Source organism: Athene cunicularia (genome assembly GCF_003259725.1).
Source record: "Athene cunicularia isolate RWA chromosome 8 unlocalized genomic scaffold, athCun1 chr8_part1, whole genome shotgun sequence".
Classification (NCBI taxonomy): domain Eukaryota; kingdom Metazoa; phylum Chordata; class Aves; order Strigiformes; family Strigidae; genus Athene; species Athene cunicularia.
This window is the reverse complement of record NW_020799109.1, coordinates 4,601,043-4,624,217: the sequence shown is the minus strand read 5'-3', so window position 1 is coordinate 4,624,217 and position 23,175 is coordinate 4,601,043. Positions and strand designations below refer to the sequence as shown.

The 23,175-nt window shown below is 40.8% G+C and overlaps 1 protein-coding gene across 8 annotated transcripts in view; it reads right to left on the bottom strand.

The window, feature by feature from the left end:
* Window positions 1-13,254, bottom strand: part of DAB1 (DAB1, reelin adaptor protein) — a 455,855-nt gene extending 442,601 nt beyond the window's left edge. For 6 of the 8 annotated variants that reach the window (XM_026853565.1, XM_026853570.1, XM_026853574.1 and 3 more), the window contains exon 1: window positions 13,093-13,253. The gene's annotated coding sequence lies outside the window, so the exon portion shown is untranslated. Of the gene's footprint in view, window positions 1-13,092 lie in introns of all 8 variants that reach the window. The other 2 variants (XM_026853569.1, XM_026853571.1) reach the window with 1 other exon arrangement.
* Window positions 13,255-23,175: the final 9,921 nt, after the last annotated feature.

Here is a 23,175-nt window from a genome sequence, read left to right as displayed (position 1 = left end):
ATGCAAAGCAAAAATAAATTCTCTCATTCCTTCTTAGAACAGTTTTCTTCCTGATCCTTCCACTCATCAAGGGTTAGCTGTTCTGAGAGATTCCCTCCCTATTCAACTGATGAAGAAAGCAAACGGAGCTGGTTGTAAAATATTAACTTATGCATTTTTTTCATCTCTGGAATCAAACACGGATTAATTATCAAAATTCTCTGCCTTTCCCTCCATCATGTTATTAGCGCAATCCACAGGGAAGAACACCCTGCACAGCTCAATAGCAGTTATAATCAGGTATGTATTTATCAACAGCCGACTCTCTTTTCATCTGCTACTGCATGTCAAGCACATAAAAAGCCAGTCCTTGCAGGATGGTTATCTGTGGTCACTGCAGCTCCACTTGCATCTGGGACAGAGCATCCCCTTTCAGGGGAATGGGACTGCACAGACTGTAGCTCTTGGATGTCACTTGACAGAAAATACTAACCTGAATGACAGCACAGTAAGGCAGGACTAAATTCCCAAACGTCTTCTCTTTCTTTCTGAACTGGGTTTGTTTGCTATATTTAATGTAGCAATGTCTTTTTCGTTGTACAAGTAACTGCCCTTGCCAAGTGCACTGCTTTCCCTTAGGCTACTTTAAATCTCTCTAAAAACCAAACAATGATGCTTATCTTAATATAAAGTATCTGGGAACAGTTGAGAGCAATACAGAAGACCTTTAAATTGAGAGAGGAGGGTCAATGATGCAATAAGAGCATTTTGTCCCTAAATATATAGCAGATCAAAATTCAGTTTTGCACAAGCTATTTGCATGTGGCCAGGGAAGGCTCTTCTGGCCCCGACCCAGCACAGCCCTTGTACACCCTCAGCCTATGATTCCTGCGTGCAACAGAGCTGCCAAAAGCACAAGGGTCAAGCCCTCCACGCCTAACACTCATCTGTTGCACCCCTAGCACCCAAGTTTGGCACAGGAGATCAGAAATACCAGCCCTTGCTCAGACAAGAGCTACCAGAAAAGGCTCTTCTGCAAGTCACGGTGCCCATCACGTCCCCTGGCCAGCCGGCAGCCTCCCGAACCAGACCACCCCTGCCTCTGCCTCCACCTTTGAACCGCTAAGAGTTCAGCTAGGGGCAAACAAAACGCAGGATCCCTCCTGCTGCCAAGTTGTTCATCTTTCCTAACCTTTTTCCCAGCGTCCAGAACAAAACCACTGCACCTTGACCCCTTGCAAGGCTGGTCCTGCCTGTCACTGTTGGATTGATTTGTAGCACAGAGCCAGTTTCATTGTCTCGCTCATCCTATTTTCTTGGTCACACTTGGTCAGACACACCTACTGGCTGTTGTTCACGGCCATCAATGTTTTATTTTTTGTTTTAATAACCCCTAATAAGCTCTCAGGAAAAAATGATTATGATCTGTTGTCTCCTTATTGAAATAACTATATTAATGTTAAACAAATGAAAATCAAGCAGTAGCTGCACAGGGAAGATGTGAAGTGCACCCACAACTATTGCCTCATTATTGCTGTTATCGAGGCCAGTGTCATATCCGGAGAGAAACTGCAACCACTAGCAAGTGTCTTAGCACACTATAACCAGCAAACAGACTCAAGATGTGAGAACAAAAGATACTACACTCGGTGGCATTAGTTGACTTTTGGCAACCGTTTTTATTTTCAGTTTTTTAGACTACGTAACTGTTGGTCTGGATTGATTCTAACAAGAGCACGACTGCCATTAGAAAAGGAAACAAATCATGTGGGGATTTAGTGCCTACTTAGATACCGCAGGTTAAACCTTTCCCAGCAAAAGTGAATTTTTTTGGTGTTCAAATTTCATTTCATGGCACCCCTTTAAGACTGGAAGAAAGAAAAAATTGTACTGACATTTAGCTCACACCCTGGAGCCAGCTAATCAGACATAGCAGGCGAGCAGAGCAGCGTTAGGAAAAACATGAGGGAAGGGGGGGGTGGGAAAGAGAAGTATCAACTGGAAGTACTGCAGCTGGAAATCTGGGTGGAAATGGGCTGACATGGGCTGCAGGGAGGCCCAGGGACAACAGTGATGTGCAGAGGAGGGAGACAGCAAGGGGGTGAGCAATGAAAGGATATAGCCAGAGCACAGGCCAGCACAAGGAGAAAAATGAAACACAAAAGGAGAGAAATTTTGCTTCGTGGGGCAGGAAACATTGCTGCATGAGAGCAGAGAAAAGGGAAAGCGAACAGCAGAATGGGAATGTGCTGGCAGCAAACAGACAAAAAGAGCAAAAGGGGTTCAGGATTTTCAAACAGCATCCAAAAGAAGCAAGAGGGAAAAAAAGGAAGGGGGTAAAAGAAACAAAAAAAAACCCAAAACAAAACAAACCACCCAGACAGAGCAGGTCCTAAGAAAGGGGGGTCCCAGGGACCCGGCTTATGGAGCAGCACTGGACCATCAGGCAAGAAAAACAGAGAATTACAGAATGCCAGAGAACCTTAATTCTTTCAAATATAGTGGTAACCTACAGCAATACACATTATATGGTACCCATTACATATTTTCACAGTGGTATGTGAATAATTATCATAGAGTGCATCATAAGCACTCATGTGAGGGGATAAATGCATTTCCTGTAAAAATGCTTTCAATTTGTTTTCTTCAACAGTTTCCTCTCAGATAAAGTGAGAACTTTCAGATACTCATGTTTCAGAACATGGGAGGGCTTTTGTTTGTTTCTCCAAGTAATTTTAAATAATATAGCAACACCTCCAAATATTCCTTAAAGTGCTTTTCTCGTTTCAGTTTGGGTGTAAAAATAACTCTGAAATAATGATAGCTTAAATGAAATGCCTTGGTGTCACTTTGCATTTGAAAGCGTTTAGTAACAATACTACTATAAAACTCAAGAATCTCATAGTGCTTCATAACTACACTGTAACTACATATTGCAAATATATTCATCTTTATGTGAATTGATATGTTCTAATAAGTTCTTTCTGGAAACCACCTGAGCTACCTGACAACACTGGAAGCTTTTTTTCAAGGAGGAAGAATGGATATTTTAACAATTGGTTTTGTTCCTCTTCACTTGATGATTACAGAGTATTACTAGTTCCAAACAATGATTATATGATGCTAGCATCAATACACAGAAGATACATTTCTACTAGAACATTGTAGAAATAATATCATTAATCTTTTCCATTTCAGAGGGTTCTAAAAATCTAAATCACTAAGAGCATTCTGGAGATTAGCTCTAAATAACTCAAAAATTTAAATCAACATATACAAATTTCACAAAAGCAACGATGGCTAGCCCTAAATCTAGAAATTGTTTCTACTTTTTTAGTATATCAACACTGGACATTCACAGAGACTCACGCAAAGCTCTGCTAAGGAAGTGGCTCAAGGCCTGAAGTCGCCAACTCTTTTCTGATAAATGATCTCCGAAACAGCCACCATCAGCAGTAATATCGGAGATGCCATTGCTCTTACAGGACTAAATGGCAAGAAAATTTGAACTGTAGGTGACACTGAGCTAAGAAATGTGAGCAGAATCAGCAGAGAAAGAATGCATCATCATCAAGGTGGAAACTAGCATAAAATATCTGAAAGCTGAAACCTGATACAGTGCAGCACTTTCTATTTGTTCATTTTATTTTTCCTTCAAAAATGCATGTGATGGAAGTGTGAGGTGATAAAAGGCTCACTATCTGTACTTCAGCAAGTTACAATGAGTACAAGTAAAAAAAAAAAAAAATTACGGCATTACTGGAAAATCAGAAATATCAAAATTGGAAATATCAGAGGAGCATGACAGAAACATGAGATGCTAAGGCCAAGGATCTTATTCTTCTTTTCCTATTGCACAAGAAGGACATTGGCTGTCTCAATAGATATCCCATTTTGAGTGTCACTCCTTAAAATGTAGAGAAAAGTCAATAGGGAGGGGAAAAAGAAAAAAACCAAAACCCTCACAAACAACTAAGCGACTTCAGAAGCACGGTCAACAAGAAAAGAACCAAGATTTCTTTTTTATCTTCTTCTCCTGCAAAGCAAAGCTGAGATTAAGTTAAGGAGGTGCTAAACATCATCCAAAAACATCCAACAAGACAGTAACAGAAGAGGACATTCATCAGTTCTTCTCCGTACAACTGACAGGAGGACAAGTGGTAGAAAGAATTAGGTATTAGAAAAATGAAAGTCTTGTTAACAGTAAGAGTGGTGAAGACCCAGAACAGGCTGTCTAGGGAAGATGAGAAATCAATATCCAAGGTTTAAAAAGAGGTTAGACAGACTGTCAGCTTCTGGAGGTGAGACAGGTACACTTGATCTCGCCTAAGAGCCTGGCAACATGCTAAGTTACCTCCCAAGGTCTTTTCCACATCAGCATTTCTGAGATTTTTTTTTAATGCTTCAAGTAATTTGTCTCAATTATGGGATAATTTCATATATGAAAGAACATATTTAATACTAGTGTTGACATGTGTTAACCAATTCTCCCCCATTTTTTTTTTTTTTTCTAAGTGGAAGACACTAAATTCAGTGAGAAGTGAAATGTTTGTTATTCTTCTTCCCCTCTTTTGCTTCGTTTTGCTTTCTTGTCTAAAGGCTCAATGCTCTGGGTGTTTGTATCCTTCAGTTTATTTTTCCTCAAAGAATTTTAGGAATAACAAAATACTTTATGGTTCTGCTCTAAGGTCACGACACAACTCATCTTTCTTGGTAATCGTAAGGTGATGTTTTGATCTTGTCCCTCTTTTTTTTTTTTTAAAGTACATAAGGTGCCCTGAGGTATGTGCTAATTGATAACTGTGCATCTGTTTGCTCCAATGAACAGAAGAAAAGTATCCTCTTGCACTGCGAATCCCTTGTTCTCTTTATTCACTAGCATCTCTCTGACTTTCAGGAATCAATCCAGCAAAAGTCCCCAACCACACAACTGCTTTCTGAAGTATCTCCTGCTGCAGAAGACATTATCCTCCTGACTATTAAAAACACATGGCACTTGACAATAGTGTTCTCCCACAAGATAAAATCCTGTCCTTTATTTGTACTCTGGGGAGCAATTTCTGGATTACTGAAGGATTTTGCATTGCAAAACAAATTAGAGTATCAGCATTTGCTAAACAAATATTGACTTTGGGACCTGCAAGGAGAAGAAACACACACCATCCTTTTTTGTTGCAAATATCAGCAGATCTTTGCTCTAACAACAGCTGAGAAGAACATTTCTGATAAAAAGGTTTGGACAAATGACACCAGTCTGGTGACCCTACAGCAGTTCACCGGGAGTCAGGGCTTTCAGGTGTCGGGCTCATGGGGAAACTCTGCAATGCAGGTTGGCGCAAGATAATCATCCAGCAACTACAAGGTGGCCCAGCTTCTGCCCTTGCAGCTCATTAGGCCCACAGGAATCAATTTAAGATCCATGTTTTCCAGTAGGGAACAACACAAAAGTGCAAACTATCATTTTAAAAAGCAAATATTTTAATTGCATTTTACACCCAAGTAGGTGCAGAGTCATTTCTCTGGATTCCCCTCAAACCAGAAATTTCAACTTCAAACCTGGTGCTGGTTGAAGAGATTGGAGTTTATTGGTGCTTCATAAGAGGCATGCAAATTCCCATTTATTTCCAGATAATCACACACCTTTCAGGCAAGGAACATTACCAGGACTGATTCTGTTGGGATGGAGGTGTACTGAGAAAGAAGTAATATATCTACTTTTTCTGAACTGCTTATTCCGCACAGATTAAAATCAGGAGGTGACATTTTTAATCAGTATTTCTATATGGCATTGCTGGAATGAGAACATTAGCAAGTTCATTTACATTTGCAAAGTAAACCAATTTGAACAGTAAGTACCTGAGCGCTAGCAAGTGGCAAGGATGCAAAAAGATTAAAGATTGTGAAGAAAAAAAGCTCTTGGGCACCTTCCCTATGCTCACCTTTCTCCTCATCACGTTAGAGAACACCAAGACATTTCTTTCTATCCCACTTCTTCTAAAACTGAGATTAAAGTCTCCCTTGTGCAGAACAAGTGCACTCAGTGCATAATGAAACAGAAGGTTGCTTTTAGGACTGGGAATTCCAGGGTTGAGGAGGACACTCCCTCCTGCTGCTGACTGCTCTGCCCACAGGGATGCAGTGGGCCACTGTCTCCTCTCAGGACACCAACCGTGTAAGTACCTTTGGCGAGGAAAGATTAAGGCAACTTGCATTTCTTGGCTTCCCAAGTTGAGAAATATCTCAGCACGATGACAAATCGGGTCCCTTGTCCCCATCAAATAGGTCTATTTTTTTCCCAAGAAAATTTGATTAAAGCTGACAGTTTGTATTCCAGTCTTGAGTCCAGCCTTGCCTAAACACATCTAAAGGAAACACTGACAGAGCATTAGCTGTAGCTGCAGCACCACTAGGTACTGCTTTAATAACTGTCTAGTCGCCCCCACACAAAGTCACATCTTATTTCTAAATAAGTTGCTTAATTTAAAAATAAAACCACTCAGAGCTCCCCATTGTTTCTAAAGCTTTGTGAAATTAAAAGCTCGTTTTAATCCAGTTGAAGAACACAAGGATGCAAGCCAGGAGCAAGGCTGGATGTGTGACAGTTCAAACTCATTTCACTTTACATGATCTTGAGCTCTGAACAGAACACCTGTACCCTCTAGAAATGCTGCATTCTTATCCTTTAAAGAAAGGGGGGAAAAAAACTGCAATAGGACAAGATGTAGGAAATCTGCTACACAGGGTTTAATTGCAACCATTTGTAAGCTGCATTTCACCCAGATACACATCTTATTTTTAAGTAGATATTCCTAATTAAACAGAGGAAGTGGTTATCACCAAGTGAACGACTTGCAGAACGGGGTTATCAACACTATCTGATATAACAAAAGTAACTTGAGATATTGATCCAGAATTGGATGGCCATCACAAATTGCAAGATCCCAGGACCAATTAGGGGACAGGGAGGAAGGATGCAAGACACCAGGACCACAGCTCTTGCATCTGAATGAGGACTCAGCATGACCCTAATCGACTTTTGCCTGGGGAGGTGACAGGGTCTGAAATGGGCCATCTACTTCTTATACATCCTCCCATATCACAGTATCCCAGACCCACTGTGGAGTGCATGTGTATTCTTATAGTCTTTCGAGGTAGGGAATCCTACTGCCTCCCTAACCTAAACAACTTACCTGGAGTTAGACAGAGTCAATAATGGAGGGGGAATTAAACATGAGTCTTTTGCATTGCAGGTTAACTTGCTATGCTATTAGGTCATCGTTCCACTCTGGAGATGTCATTCCAGGCTATTAAGGTACTGCACGACTGTAGCAGACTTGCCCAGGTTTTAAGGAAGCCTGAGAATATACAAAAATTCATATTCAGTCTGATAGTCACACACACACACACAGAAAAGAAAAAAGCTTTACAATAAAGGAATCCTGAACTAACTGTGGTTTTGCATTATCAGCTTACAGGGCACAGTGCAGCAAGCTATTAAAAAGCTGAGTAGTCCTTGTAATTTTAAAAACAAAACAAACAAAAATCTCCCACCCGTATCAAAGATACCAGTTTAAAGTAGTACTGACACATCATCACAGTACTGTTAGGGGTAAGGCCCTCAGGGGCAGCATCACAGTGCTGTAACACTGTCCTGTGTTTCAGGAGATCAGGGGTCCTGCACGGGGCCCTGTTTTACAGCACAGACATACCCATAACTTAACCTGCAGTTTCAGTTCACCCATCAAATAAAAGAGTATTTCCATATCTGCAACCATTTTCTTTCCACAATCTCAGGGTGACATATGGACACTGAAGAGAGCTTGGCAATAAATCTAAAAGGCAGGTAAATATTAGCACGTTATTTGCAATCGTTAAGACTGAAGTACTGAGGAGTCCCTAGTCAGAAAAAGAATTAAGCCTTTCTGTCCTTCAGCCCCTCATTTTTATACATCGAAAGAGTTACAATGCAAATAGGACAATGCCAGAAACCAGGCTCTGAAGCTCAGCTAAATGCTCCTTGAAAACTTAAAATGAAAAGCTCACCAGTCTTACGTTGCTTCTGTTAAGCAATGCACGCTGTGGTGCTGGCTCACGGGTGAAACAAATTGCTGCTGTAAGTCTATTAAAAAGGAAAAAAAAAAAGGCTACCATATGGTGCTGACTGCAGTATCTCTTAGCAGGTGAAATGCATCCAAAACAGTAGCTACCATACTTAATTATTGTGACAAATTCAGTGATTCAAGGTGGGAGTTTTTTGATTGGGTTTTTGTTTTGTTGGTTTTTTTTGTTATTTTAAAATAGGCTAATGTGCTATCCTCACTCAGAAAAAGTAATACTGGGGGTAACAGTCAAGAGGATGAGAGGAGAAACCACACACTCACATGCAGATGTTTGTGTCACCCTGACACAGGAAGGAGATCCAGCACCGAGTCTGTGTGAAACTTAAGACAAAGCAGGTCTTGGCACACGGAAGGAGAAGGATGCACTAAGTAGCAGAGAGCTTCTCACACAGCTCCCTTGACTTCCCTTAGTATCTAACCCAAGCATCCACTGAGGAAACACCAGCACTGAGCCCACATATGTTACATCTACACTGATGAAGATGGTGAGGCCAGACAGTGCCCATCCAGAGCGCCTGAGAACCTGCTTGCACCCAATGTGGACATTACAAAAAAGCTTTGTTGAATCTCATTTCCTCCTTCCGATGCAGGCTGCCATGCTCCAACGTAAAGGAAAGGCTGAAGAGATCTCATGTATCAGGACAAAAGACGCAGTGGGGCTGCTGCCCTCCCTGCACCAGGGTCTGACTTTCCCTGTGGCAGGCTGCACGGGATTTACTGAGCGTCGCCAGGCAGAGAGACCAGCATCCACAAATATGATTTTGAAAATGTCACTGGAAACTGAAAAGGTTTCCCAGCCTTGTCAGTTCCCAGCACTCACACATGCTTTTTTTCCTCCCCACATTATCTCAGCTAAACTGTCAATGCCGCTTGATGAAGTTAATCAGCAATTAGGTATTTCAAAAGTATTTACAGTAAGATGGTCTCAGGTTTATTATGTTCCAGATTATGCAAGATACACATGCACAGTATCTGTCTTTTGATGCGAAAGCATGCCAAAGCCTCAAAAAATTACTTGAATAGCTTCAGTGTGGCTGTTGTCTGATCTCAAGGTCCATGATGCCTGGTATGCTCAAAGGAATACCTGGGCAGCAGCTTTAGCCAGATGTGATTTCAACCACCTGTAAACGAAATTGTTGCTTTTGCATTTCAGCACCTCACCTTTAAGACCAAACCAGAGAAAGAATGAAGCCAAACCCAAGACTTTCTGAACTCAAAAACAAGACTGAGGGTCAAAGCTTTTCTGTGACCTTCCATAGGGAAACTGTTGCTAGGGAAACACAGTCCTAGCACTAGCAACCTACCACATCCATATGTCTCTGTTTTGAAGACTCACCTGCTCTGGACATTCTGAATTAATCAATAGATAGAAGGAATCCAAAGAGTACCTTAAATACAAACAAGCATACAGATCAGGCAGCATATAAATCAATTAGCCCCAAGTTATTTGCCATTTAGTGTAAAGTTTCACAGGGAACTGCTGGGATCCTCCACAGCTGCACGTGCTCTTCTCCTACTCCCCTCACTGCATTTCAACATCACACTGTCCCTGGGTGTCCTATATTTACAAGAATCAGATTAAGTTATTCCAACAATCTGACTTTTCCCCTTCATAACCTATGCCATTTAGAGTCAAAGACATAATTTTGTTCAACAGAAGAGGTCCCTGAATAGTTTCCCCAGCTCCTCATGCCCTGAATCACAGCTGTCTCAGCAGTATACCCACAAAATATTAACCTAATTCAAGCAACAAGAAATGCCCCTCTCCAACTCAACTAATTGAAAAGTCCCTGTGAAAGACCCAGAGATTTGATTCATTGTTTTTTCCCCAGGATAAACACTTCAGGTGAACTCAGCTAATTATATTCAGCACAAGCTGAGCTCCTGAGGTTCCCACAACTCAACTGATTAGTCGCCTTGATCATTTCACACCTACAAGTTATACCTTTTTTTTTTTTTCCAACATCCTAAATCCAAACTCTTTAACATCTTGCAAAGGTGATACACACATGCCCCCATATATACACACATTTGAAGCAGTGATTAAGTGATTTCCTTTCCCTTCTAAAAGCCCCAATTTAAAATAGAACTTTCACTAGCAGAAACAACTGAGAACTTACCCAAGTTCAAAACCAGCGCTTGCATAATTTTATTTCATTATAAAAAAAATTCTTTAATTACCAGGGGTTGGGTTTTTTTCTTCCCTTCATAAAAATCCTACAAATCTTAAGGGAAAAAGCCTTTTTGTGGTCCTTCCATGCTCTTACTAATTTGCTCAAAAAGCCTACAGTAATTTCCCTGAATAGCTTCCAAAATGAATCCCATAAAACAGCCTCTCTCACTGGAACTGTCTTATTTGTGGGGGAGTCAAAAGATCAACTCATTACAGGGCTTATTTTGAAAAAAAAAAAAAATAAAAGAAAAGAACACAAAAACCCACACCCAAACAAAAAAGAGTTTGTCATTTTAAATTCATAAATACACATTTTAAAGCTGTCTGCCCTGAGCTACAGGCATCTTTCTGTAAGTTAGAAATACACCAAAACCAACAATCAGTGCAGCCACAGCAGCTCTTCCTCACCACAGAAAAAGAAAGTTTGATCAGAGGTAAATTTGAAAAGCAGTAAAATACAACCTTACCAAAAATACTGGCCAGGAACTACCTACAACAGATACATAGACTGATCTTTGGTGGCAGGGAGGCATGTCCAGGGGAGGCCAGGGCTTCCTGGAAAGGTCACCCCATCCTCCACGTGGGGACTGACACCGTGTAGCTCAGTGCCCGTTTACAGCAGTAATTAATATGAGCTTGAAGCACAGCAAACAAGTCAGGAGTCTCAGTAGCCAAAAGGTATGGCCACAAGCCATGGCCAAAAGAAGCCTTTCCTTGAAAGAGCTGCTTGCTGTGTAGCTGGCAGTGCAGCGTTCCAGCATCATCCCCAGGTGGCAAATCCCAGGTGACGAATTCCCCGCGACAGCAGCCCGAGGACTGCAGTGAACTGCACCACGGAACAAGGTGACTCAATCCCAGCCCAGCAAGCTGCAGCCACGCTCGCCTCGGCTGCAAGGAGAGGTAACAAAGGTTTACAAAATGCTCCCGCCAGCCTCAGCAAGCGTCATCGGTAAAGGTGGAAAAGAGAGAGAAACAAAAGATCAGATTAAAATCTCTGATTTTACAGTCCAAAGATTGCCTTGAGGTTATGTCTAGCCAACAGGAAAGAGTGACCAGGGGTCTGTTGACCAAAACTTGTTTCTGTGAATATGATGAGTGAAAATTGGTGACTAAAAAAACATCATGGGAAAACAACCAACAGAAGATTTCATAGATACCGTCTATCCAGGGTTTGATGTCACTGCCTAGACTTTGTCCAGCGGTTTTGTTCACCTCAAGGATCCCTGCAGTGGTTTGCTGCAGCCCTGCTACACCAGTCAGCCTCCCAGCACAGAGAGGGAACCTTTTTCTACTTCATAACGGGATCCTTCCCACTTCTTTTATATTTACTCTTTTTTAACTTGCTACCAGATTTTTTTATCCAACATAGAGATTCACACCAGAAAAACAGGACAAGATCCAGAAAATAGTTGTTATAGCCAATGCACCAGCTGAAAGCTGTGTCAGGAACTGAACAGGCTTCTTGGCTGAGATCACTCGTGCTCACAGCATCGCCCTTCTCACCCTCAAGCACACTGTTTGCTTCCATTGGGCTTGTCCAAAGAGATTACATATTGCTCTAAACAGAACCAAGCAGCCTTATTATTTGACAGAATAAGACATAAGACAATAAGCCCGATACCTGAAAACAGGGGACACTGGTAAGATTTTGTTAAGGTTGCTCTGCTAGCCACATTATTTCTGTTGCAGAATAACCCAAATTATTTATTACATTTCTGATGCATCTCAACAAAACCAATCCTAATATTTAGCAAAAATTTCCTGCTATGCTCGCTCTGGTAACCAGTCTGATGCCAGTTTAGCTATTTAATGTGTTGTGGAGACATCTTTTAAACCATTAATTCCACCTAACACAAACTGAGGTTCAAAAAGAACCACTGACTCGCAGTGCACAGGCTGATAAATTGTTGTGAACTTGCGAAAGGCGACTGAGGTTCTGTGAAAATCAGACTCATCACCTGGTCACAGGCACCCAGAGGGGACTGGGTAACACTATCAACATGCCATCTCTGCACTTCTACAATCTGATGATGTGTGACATGCTTTGCTCCTCAGAGGTCTCTCACCACAACCTTTTCCACAACCTGCCCCGGAAGGGAGCGTTAGCTATATAACCGCCATCGGTGCGGAGCCAGCACTTCCCAAGCTGCACACTTCATTTATGGAGAACAAAGGCCAAGCCACAAAACAACAGACTAAAACGAATGTGTTACCTGAGCAAGTAAAGCAACTGTAGGAAGAGTCTCAATCCTACACACCTCTGGTTTCCCCCCCCCATCTCCAAAGTCACTAAAATATGCCTTACAAAGGAGAACACACCACACGAAAGCAAGTTGCCTTAACCAAGGCAACAAAGCAAGGATGATTTCTTCTAATTGCAAGTGGACAGACAGGTGCTTTGGGTTCCCAAATAGCTCAATTTGGAACACATAATTTATCAGGCATGGATTCAGGATTATACCACCAACATCCCACATGTTCTCTTTCTCACGTGATCTGTCACATAATCCGAAGTGGTCTGTAGGACTTTGAAAAGCCCTGCTAGCGATGATAGATAGAAACAGTCAAGGTGTAGAAGAGTCTAGCAGAGAATATCCTTCCTAAAGACTAACAATAAAACCCTAATTCCATTTTGGAGGGAAGCAAGACAACCACAGAGGAATTCTCTAACAGGAAAGGCAAGGTTAACCTCATAGATTGGGAGTTACAGCCAGTCTCAGACAGTGACATACCTTCCAAATACTTATCCACCAGTCCAACCTTAAGTGCTGCTACCCAGAATGATCATACCTGACCAATTCTGAAAGTCAAACCACTTACTATGGTGAAAGTCTTGATCCAACTCTAGCAATTCCACATGAATCCTGGAGCATCACTAGTAGCGTGAGATGTTTAGCAGCTATCTCCAAGCTGAGAACATGAGATCACCTTTCAGTTTTGACATGACACACATCCTGGCATGCTGTCGCTCTGTGCTTCACCTAGACTTGGGTGAACAGACAGAGCACAAATTTACTACACCACAACCACTCCAGCAGCCATCAGATTTCAGTACAACCCTTGAAGAGGTTTCATTCCACCCGGTATGCCCACAGTTAAATCTAAAGTCTCAGGATCCAACAGCATACTCTTCCACAAGCAGGCTTAAGACTGTAGGTAATGCTCTAAGGGACAACTCAATCTTCTGTGATTTAGCCCAAACAGACAATACAGTTTGATGAATTGGTTAGAGAGATTTCCCCATTAATCTGAGCTTCATCCAAGAGTTCAATGCCCAGAGCAGACTACCTTTGACAAACCTCCAGTTGATGCAGAGAGGAAAGTGGGATGCTTTACCACTAAGGGAATGAGAAATTTGAGTAAAGGCTATTCCTAGGCATCTGTGGGTTGAGCAGAGCGGTGAGGATGGACAGACAGACAGACACACACAGAGCTTTCAAATACAAGACCAGGACCTTCATCCCCAAATAAAATATTAGGCAGCTGAAAAACTTATTAACCATCAGTCTTGTCTTTTATATAATGGACATAACCTTAGAATCTTTGATCATGAACAACCCAGCCTCTCAAAAATTTACTACAGGAAAATGCATTATTAAATCAAATCCGAGCATGGCTCAGAATCTCTACTCTCTTTGTTCCCTGATGTATCCGGGCAGGGGGTGGAGGGAGAGGGAGGGGTGTTATGAGCAAGCTCACTCAACTGATTTCTTGTAAATACCATAAAAATGAACACTTGACCATAATCTATGAATTGGATATAAAGAGAAAAAAATAATTCTTAAAGAAACGAGTGCTTTTAAGTGCTTCTAGAGCACTAAATTGAAGAAAACATTTATGAATTTTCCATCATGTTGTGAAGCATCATGTCAAGCAGGATCAACCACATAAAATTATTTTGTGACAATACACATAAATGGTTTTAACATTCCCTGTCCCTCCAAAGCAATAGCAAAGACTAGCCAAGCTATCTGAGAGTTCAGAATTGTAATAGGACCTTTGAAGAGATTATTTGCAGAGTAATCCTATATTTTCTCATGGAAGCATTCTACAATTTGAAGTACCATATTCACACAGCACATTTCACCTTCCAAAATTACCTCTGAAAGAGCCAGTGAAAAATTATACACTGCGTAGACAAGCATATATCTAAATGATATGCATGTCTAACAGAAATAGATTATTTTCAAGGGGTCCTAAACTCAGCTTTCCCATTTCTTCATGCAACTGCATGAAATAATAATTTATTTGTAAGAATCTATGCATTTCAATCAGATACACACAATTGCTAGGGATTTCTGTTTGCTCATTTTTGCATCTTTGGATAAAAAAATAATAAAAACAAACACATCTTTAAAGGTATTACCTTTGGGGGTTTTTAAATCTGAAAAATAATATATTTACAATCCTCATAATGCTGAAACACCTTCAAAGAAGAGACAGCTATCAGAACATGGGATTTTAATGATAGTTGCTTGAAAGCAATCAATGAGAGATGTCTTCATTACATCTTCATTATGCATCCTATGCAGTGACTTTCCCACAAAACTATTTTCTTTACTCCCCAGCTATGATTCTCAGAAATTCAGGCTTCTAGGTTCTTCTAGGTGTCATGCCTCTCATGTCAGATGACTCAAACAGCAACTGGTCAAAAGCGTGACACGGTCAAGCACTTCAATGTACCTCACACTCCCAATAAAGCAGGAAATAACGAGGCTAGAACAATCCACAAAGTATTTTTTGATTAAAAAAATAAAAACACGCATACGTGTGTGCAGGCACAAGCAAACACCTTGTTTAGGATGCAAAGAATCGATCGCCCAAATCCTGCTTCAAATTATAAGAAAGTAAGTAACCAAGAAACTAAGATACAATTAGATCAACCCAAAAAAACCAAACCTACTTGTCACCACAGGAAATTTTTCTGATTGCCTGTTAAAAAAAAAGGCCTGTTTCTTATACAAGTGTACCAGCAGATAATGAATGAAAGTGGTTAGGGGTTTAGGAAATCTTCAGGCAAGCTGCAGAGGAAACTGTTGGGATCCTGCTTATTCCAAAGCTCAGCCATTTCATCAGCCAGCAGAGAGCGAGCCGTGCTGTGCAGCGCTGCATTACAAGCAGTACGCTTTCCACTGGTTTTGTTTGTTCCTAATGAACTCCGAAGTAATAACACCACACTGGAAATACATTGGGGCAGCAATAAAAATCTGTAGTTGCATTCTTATATCTTTGTCACGCCTGAAAATACCCAGATTGAGCAGCAATAACTTGCTAGAACTTCAACTGAAACAAAAAGGTTTCAATTCACTGCAGCCTTACTTGGTACAAGGATCTTGAGAGAGTCCTGTACCTGCAACAAACTGCACCAACCACAGGGGATCATCATAGCACAGGGCGAGGCAGAGGCAAGACTGACCTTGATATTCTGGATTTGTTAACCTCCAGTCACATTTGAGATAAAACATTTTAAAAGAAAACATATGTGAATATGATATTTTAGCAAGTGAGATGTATTTATACACAGCACATAATTACTAAGCCCATAGAAGTGCTGTGGGATGGGTAGGAGAAGGCTGCCTGCATCCCTACACTGTAAGGTGGACCCAAGGTTATGCTGGAGAATACAAAGAACATCTCAAACCAACTTGAAATATCTATATAGATGTGTCTCCATCCTTCTTCCAACCTGCACCACATCACATTGTACCAGAAAGCTAAACATCATTATTTCTGTTTCACCAGCTGACAGGTCAAGAACAGAAGAGAGTGAGCACCATGACAGCAGGTTGAAGAATCACATCATTGTTCTTAGGCCACTGCATCGCACCACGAAAGCAAACAAGCAAAACCCACAGTCTAGCTACAGTTCCTCACTCAAATTTCCTGCCCACCCTTCTGTTTTCATCCTGGCTTCTGTATTGTTCACAGTAACCAGTTGTATAGAACTACGCAGAAAAAAATCACGTACTTTATATTTCAGTGCCATAATTTCTAAGATGGTTGCAGCGTTGCCTCCCTTCCCCACAGAGCTATTGTCAGCCTTAGTCTCCTCTTCCAGAAAACACCACTGACACTGCCCTGGTGCTGGACACAAACAGAGGAGAATACAGACGATCTGACACACAGAATACAGCTGCCTTTATTATCTTTTCTAACATAAAGAAATTAATCTCATAATCAAAGGTGAATGTCATGTTCAAAAAGCCAAAGCTTTTCTCCAATAATAAGCTTTTATCTGTAAAACCCTGTGGCACAGCAGCACAAGGTTTCATTGTCTTCTGTGTTCTACCATGGAGAGGCAAAAAGAATTTAGTTTCACTGCCCTGTTCATGGCACATCCCTAATTCTTGGGTCCTTATTGAAGTAACTGAGTTTTCGGTGCAACAGCAGGAAGAGTCTCCAAAGTAGCTTTCAATAACTTCATTCAAAAAACAAAACAAAACAAAACACCCCACCAAACTCACACCACCTTCTAAATTGTCTGTGTGGAGTGCATTAGATCAGATAAGTGATATTAAATGGCCTTTAAGTCTGACAGCAAAGAACAGCTCTAATGGGAGTCCCAAATTGTGCTGCCAGCAATATACTGTACTTACAAAACAGTAACATCAAGATTCCAGAACAGTGCCATGACCTATATTTCCTGCAAACCAATTTTCTTCTTTGTAGGGTGGATGGAAAGAATCCAACTGCTTTTTAAGTTCCTTTTCTTTCTGCTGGAACTATGCCTTATCATACACATTTTTCCTACACCCAACTTTTCCATGCCCCACAGCATTTAAAGCATGAATTATCTACAGTCTATTTATGCAGTTATAAAAAATAAATACTGGAAAATCGTGTTTAGGCTGCACTTACCGAATGAGAACAGAATTCTTGATCTCATTTCCCTAGTTTTAAAAGAAGCCAAATCCTTTAAAGGGGGATCTTAAACAGAAGAACAATGTTACAGAGGAATAGAGGTCATATTCTGAGGAATTCCTGTGGATTGATTATTGATAGTTTAGCTCAGCTGATGCTGTCAGAGCATGCAAGTTCAAACCTCAGTATTTCCACCCTCAAGTTTCCTCACTCTTTACACCTTTTAGCACTGAACTTTTTTAAACAGTGTAAGCAGGGAAAACACTAAGCTTAGGTCATAGTGACAGGCTTACCCAAGCTTCTAGTAAGGCGGCACCCAAAAAAATCCACTCCTAGGACAAGGCAAAACCATCACTAAGGACTGAGAAGTCTGGAAGACAGATCCATTTTATCCCATCTCCAAGGGTTACAGCCTGGGTTTTGCACACATGAAGACACCCAGATTTCCAACATTCATATTTATCAAAATGAGGTATTTATTCTTTTGGGTACTCTTGTCCTCCAGGAAAAGTGTATCCTTTAAGGAGGACATTAAAATCAAGACAGCTTTTTTAGAAGAGAAGAGGTATCTCTGACTTTTTTGCCTCCCACTGCCTTATCACATCTCTAAAAATCCCATTTTTGCCTCCGCAGGAGGAACTTCACCCATCTCTTGTATGGACACACTATGATTGAAGGGGTCAACAAAAACATCTGAAAGGATTTATGATAAGCTTGTTTTTAGCACTCCATCCCCCTTACAGATATCCTTGCCAAATGCAAACACTCTCCCTCAGGCAGGAAAAATTTGGAAACAGAACACCTGATGCAGCTTTTATTCCAAAACTGTCTCACGTGTGTTGAGTGTCAAAAAGAGCCATGTTGTGCCACAGCACCCGCTTGTCTCAGGAAAATTGAAATCATTCGGTGTCTAACACTTTGAATGATTTCCCAACTTCTCACTTGCCCCATCTGCTCCTCTCCGTTCATTTTGATTTGTTTTAGCCTTTGTGTCTGCAGTGGCACCAACAAAACTGCAGCATCACTGCAACTTCCTCTGCTATGGAGCAGTGCCAAGTTACTCTCAAATTCAGCCATCTCCAAAAGAAAACCACCAAAAAACAAGATCACTGCCCAGTTCTATTGTCTCTCCCTTCCTCCAAAACATGCACAAGCAGCTATCTGGCTTCCATGCTGAGCTCTAAAATATGCCACCTATAAGACAACCAGCATTAAAATTATAAATCAGATGTCCACAGAATACAGCAAAGCACATGAAAGCCCTATCTCAGCCCCACTTTTACTCTGTTAGTTGGCCCAATTAGCTAAGGAATTAAGTCAAAATTACTTACGTTGCATTTTGTTTCTTTGCTGTTAGCATGGTGTTTATAGGACCTTTAAGGCAAAAATACCAGATACTTTCCAACATTTAAGAAATGAGGATTCTGAAACCAGACACAGAACTTTTAGTTAGGAGGCAAAATTGATAGAAACAATAGGTGAAATATGGACATGAAAGAGGTTTTTTTTGTTACCACAGTACACATGGTAGGCAATCACAGTGCTCTCCCTTAACTTCAGGAGTCAGGATACACCCACCCAGGGTTTTAAAAAAAGGGCCTTAAATATGATGGAAGAAAGATGTTATGGAAAAAAAAAAAAAAAAACAAACATGTCCATACAAGTCTTCATTGAATAAGATTCAATTCTGACTGTGCAGAATCTTAACAAAAGAAATGAAAAAACCCCACACTGACACACTTGCTTATCTTCCCACAGGCTTCGAGTCAGCGATCACCAGATTAAGGAGGGCTCACAAAGATGAAGGTGTACCTGTCAGAAGGGAATCAGTCCAAGACTCTCACTTCTGAGCCACCAAGGACTGAATACACAATATCGCACAGAGAAAAACAGCTGGTGGGGACAGCACTCACAGCTCTCACCCCTAACTCGTGCTCAGGGTCACTGCAAGCATCGAAAACTCTAAGATGACAGTGGCTTCAAGTTGTCTTTGGTTTACTCTAAAGAAGGTCCCAAGCTCAGTGGGAAAAAAAAAAAACAACACACACACACACACAAAAAAAAAAAAAAAAAAAAAAAAAAAAAAAAAAAAAAAAAACAACTTAAAACCTCTCCAAAACCTTGGCATACGCTTCTTCAAATGCAAAGTACCAGACACCACAAGTGACTCAACATGTGACTTGGTTTGGTATTTGCAACAGATGTTCAGAATACATCAGGTAACCATGAACTTCTGCTTTAACATCAGTAAAGCACAGAGCAGCTGCACCAATATTTCACCATACTTGGCACTAGATCTACTATGCTGTATCATTTAGGTAGAATTTCTTACAGTAGCCTCAGTGGTATATTTTTTTTTCCCCAGTGTTCAACCCTTCCTTCTGGTGAAGCTAATGAAATTTAGCTTTACAATTCAAAAGATATATGGCTATACATCTTTAAAGAGAAGTCACTAAGCACACGGCTGCTGCAGCATCCTGAGCAGGCAGTCACAAAGTTGATCTGGTCCTGAATTCAGGGAACGTCGTTGAGCGATCATTGGGGAGCAAATGAGGCAGAAAGCAAGTTAGTCAGGCAACTGCAGAGCCAAGAGCCCAATCAGATGTGGGAGCTGCAGGGGAAGCAAAGGTGAACAGAACCAGAGAGCCAGCATCCAACATTTGCAAGGCACAATATGATGTTTGCAACTAATAGGTAGAAGTAGGAAAAGAATCTCACTGGCAAAAAAGGCTGGCTGGTTCATAAAGTGCTCTTGTGGAATTCTTTGAAAGACTGAAGTGCATGTCAGGAAGCATGTGTTTGCTGCTTCTTCAATAAAGAGGGGAAAATAAATCAGGATACATATCAAAAGAATGAATTAACTAGCTTTGATGGACATGCCATTCTCCTACAAAAAGCACTATTGTTCCAACCTCTGTACCTATCTGTTGACATCTGCTGACAGGTAAAAAAATGCTGTTCCGTTCCCTATTTTGTACATCTGAAAGAAGGGTTATACGATCTCCGTGTCACTGTGAAAGTCTTTGCAGCCATGATGTACGGCGTAATTCCAGTGATGAAATCTTAGTCGGTTACTAATTTGTTCCACAAGACACTGAAAGAAAAGTTGTCAGCCAAATGTTTCCAGCCAATTGCAAAATACATTATTAATGAAATTAGAGTAAGAGGAACCTTTTTGTACAGCTCTTTTATTAAATAATTCCAAACGACTCCACTGCAATTACAATATCTGAATTTTGCTTTTTAAATGTTGCCATGTGTAAACTCCACTGTGTATTGGCACTTGAAGTGATAATCTGAAGACAACAGGAATCTATAATAAGTGAAATTATTAATAAACTCTACTCCAGGTCCTCCCACTAACAAATGTTGTTGTACCCTAGAAACCTGAACAAGGTCACATTCTCACTATGAGTCTAATATTTTATTTCTTCAAAGTTTGTATACAAAAAGTTAGAGGAACAGATAAGCATTTCCACAGAAAAGGCACCTATTTCAAAGTAAGACAACCATTTAGAATTAAAAGTATTGCCTTGGTCTCCAGAATCAGAATGAACTGGACCAACCATAGCCTCCAGGACCAACAGTGATATTCAGCCTAGATCATTCCTCCACACAGGAAGAATGCCAGTTTGTGACTAGGCATGAGATAACCAAGTTTGAGCAAAGTAAGCTGTAAGGGAAAGAGAAAAAAATGCAAAGGAAAAAAAAAAAAAAAAAAAAGCCTGACCACTCCATATCACCATCATCAAGGAACTGTTCAATCAGAGGACTGAGTTGCTCAAGGAACTGGTAATGATACACGTGTCTTTTCATGTCTAGGTAACCTGTGCAAACGTGGCTCAAGCTGATAGTAATCAAACCTAATTACAATCCAACAGCTGTTCAGTGGCTTATACACTGCTGCCCACTCTGAAGATTTTATCACAAGTCTCACGATATTTAGTGTTCTTCTTAAACCCCAGTTCCTGAAATCAAGCAATTACCCAAGATTCCCCACTTCCAATAAAACTGAATTGGAGTTTCCACCCCACGTGAGCTTGGAACAAAGCTTTAAACATGACTAAATGCAATATAATGGTTTCTAACCTCAACAAAGCAGAGATTGTTTAAATTTGCAAGATTTTTAAACTGAAAAAGTGATGTTTTTAAAGACTAAGTCAGGACCTGGAATGGTTGTTTAACAAAGCTGCACATGAACCATCTTTTTTCAACTTCTGATGCTTAGGACAGACCAACACCCACTATCACAACCAGTATGTTCACATCCTGTGGAGAAATAGGTTGGAAGAGTAGGACTGACCTGTCTTTGAGGCGATTCACTTGGCTCCTCTCATGCATGCCTCCTCTGCAAGCCTCAGCTGTCTCTGCTTTCCTTTCAAGGAGCACATTCACTTCCCAAGCTCTTGTTTCAACACTTTATGCCAGGTCACTATTTACTTGTTGTTGTTGTTTTGTTTTTAATGTATTCATTTTAAATGCTGCTGGGTCACTTTACAAGCTTCAGATACAGATGACTACAGCTATACATAACACAAGTATTTGCTAAGAACAACCAACTCCAAGAGATAGATCATTACACAATCAAACAGCAAGGGTAGAGCATGTATCACCAAATAAGTAAAATCACAGCCTTAAACCAAAGTCACTGGTTAAAACTACAGCAAAACATATATCACCTGCACAAGGAATTATTTCAGTTTTCTACACCTTTGCAATAATCAGTGCCTTGCTTGAACTCAACATCTTTACTCCAACACAGATGCCTGTCTCTTAGAAACAACTTCTACCATCTCCCATACTCTAGTCCAGCTCAAACACCTTTAACTCGAGAGAAACCCAGATGACACCAGGAGAGAGGAGATGGTGTCATATCCTACACGGGCTTTTGGCTAAGTTCTTCACCTACAGGTAGGAAAGCCCTTCTGGCTCAGAACAACGGGCCAGCTGGCCGTGTATTCAGTAACCTTGACTCTTCGGCAGTCACCAAGAGCAGACGCATATTGTGATAATTCACCAGAACACATTTCCAGCCTCCAGACATTTGTGAACCTGGCATTTCTACACCAGAAGCAGTATCACTTCATGCATTAGTCCTCAGTTCTACCACAAACTTTTCCAGAAGACTGTTTGGTCTGTGTAAGCTTTTAGCACCCACAACATCCCGAGGCAATGAGCTTTCCTGTGTAACACCACCTTGTGTGGAGTGCCTTACTTGTTCTGTACCTGCTGCTTGCTCGTATCAAATGGCACTCTTCCCTTAATTTACTGGAAAAGACAATTCCTTATTCAGTTATCCATATGGTTTTAACAGGTATATATCATAAGTGCTCTCTCTTCTGGGCTAACCTTCTCCTGTTAACTTCTCGTAACCACCTCTTTTTTTATGCTGGGCAGGATAGGAAAGCTTTGTCTAAAAATCTTTAAAAGCAGGATACTTATCTAATTACTCCAGTTTTCCTCCATATCATACTTAGAACACATGACTACACAGAATTTGAATTACATAGCTCAGAAGGAAAACTAGGCACCAATAACTTTAGGGTTGTCATAGCACTTAAGAATCTGGTGTAGCTGAGAAATGTCAATGTTAGGTTAATGGTTGGACTAGGTGACCTTCAAGGTATTTTCCAACCTAGATGATTCTGTGATTCTGTGACTTCTAAACTGAGATCTCTCAGGCTCTGGATCAGGGAGACCTTTTGGTCCACCACATCAAACCAGCAGGCTAGAATTTTGGTCATGCAATGAGAAAGATGGTAACACTTCAACCCCGATCTGCTGCAACAACCAAAACGGTGAACATTCACTGCAACCCTACTGTTTTCCTTCTACACTTTCTATACCTGATTCCAAAGAGGAAGCTCAAATATACATACTAAAAACTGGAACATTTTAGACACTAAGCACAGCTGACCTTCACACAGAACTATTCTATTTCAACAGTGTGTAAGAAATGATGCATTGGTATCCAACTTGTCTGTTATGCTTCTGTAAAGACAGCAGGGATGTTGAAAAGCTTGCTTTCCCCCCCCCCCCCCC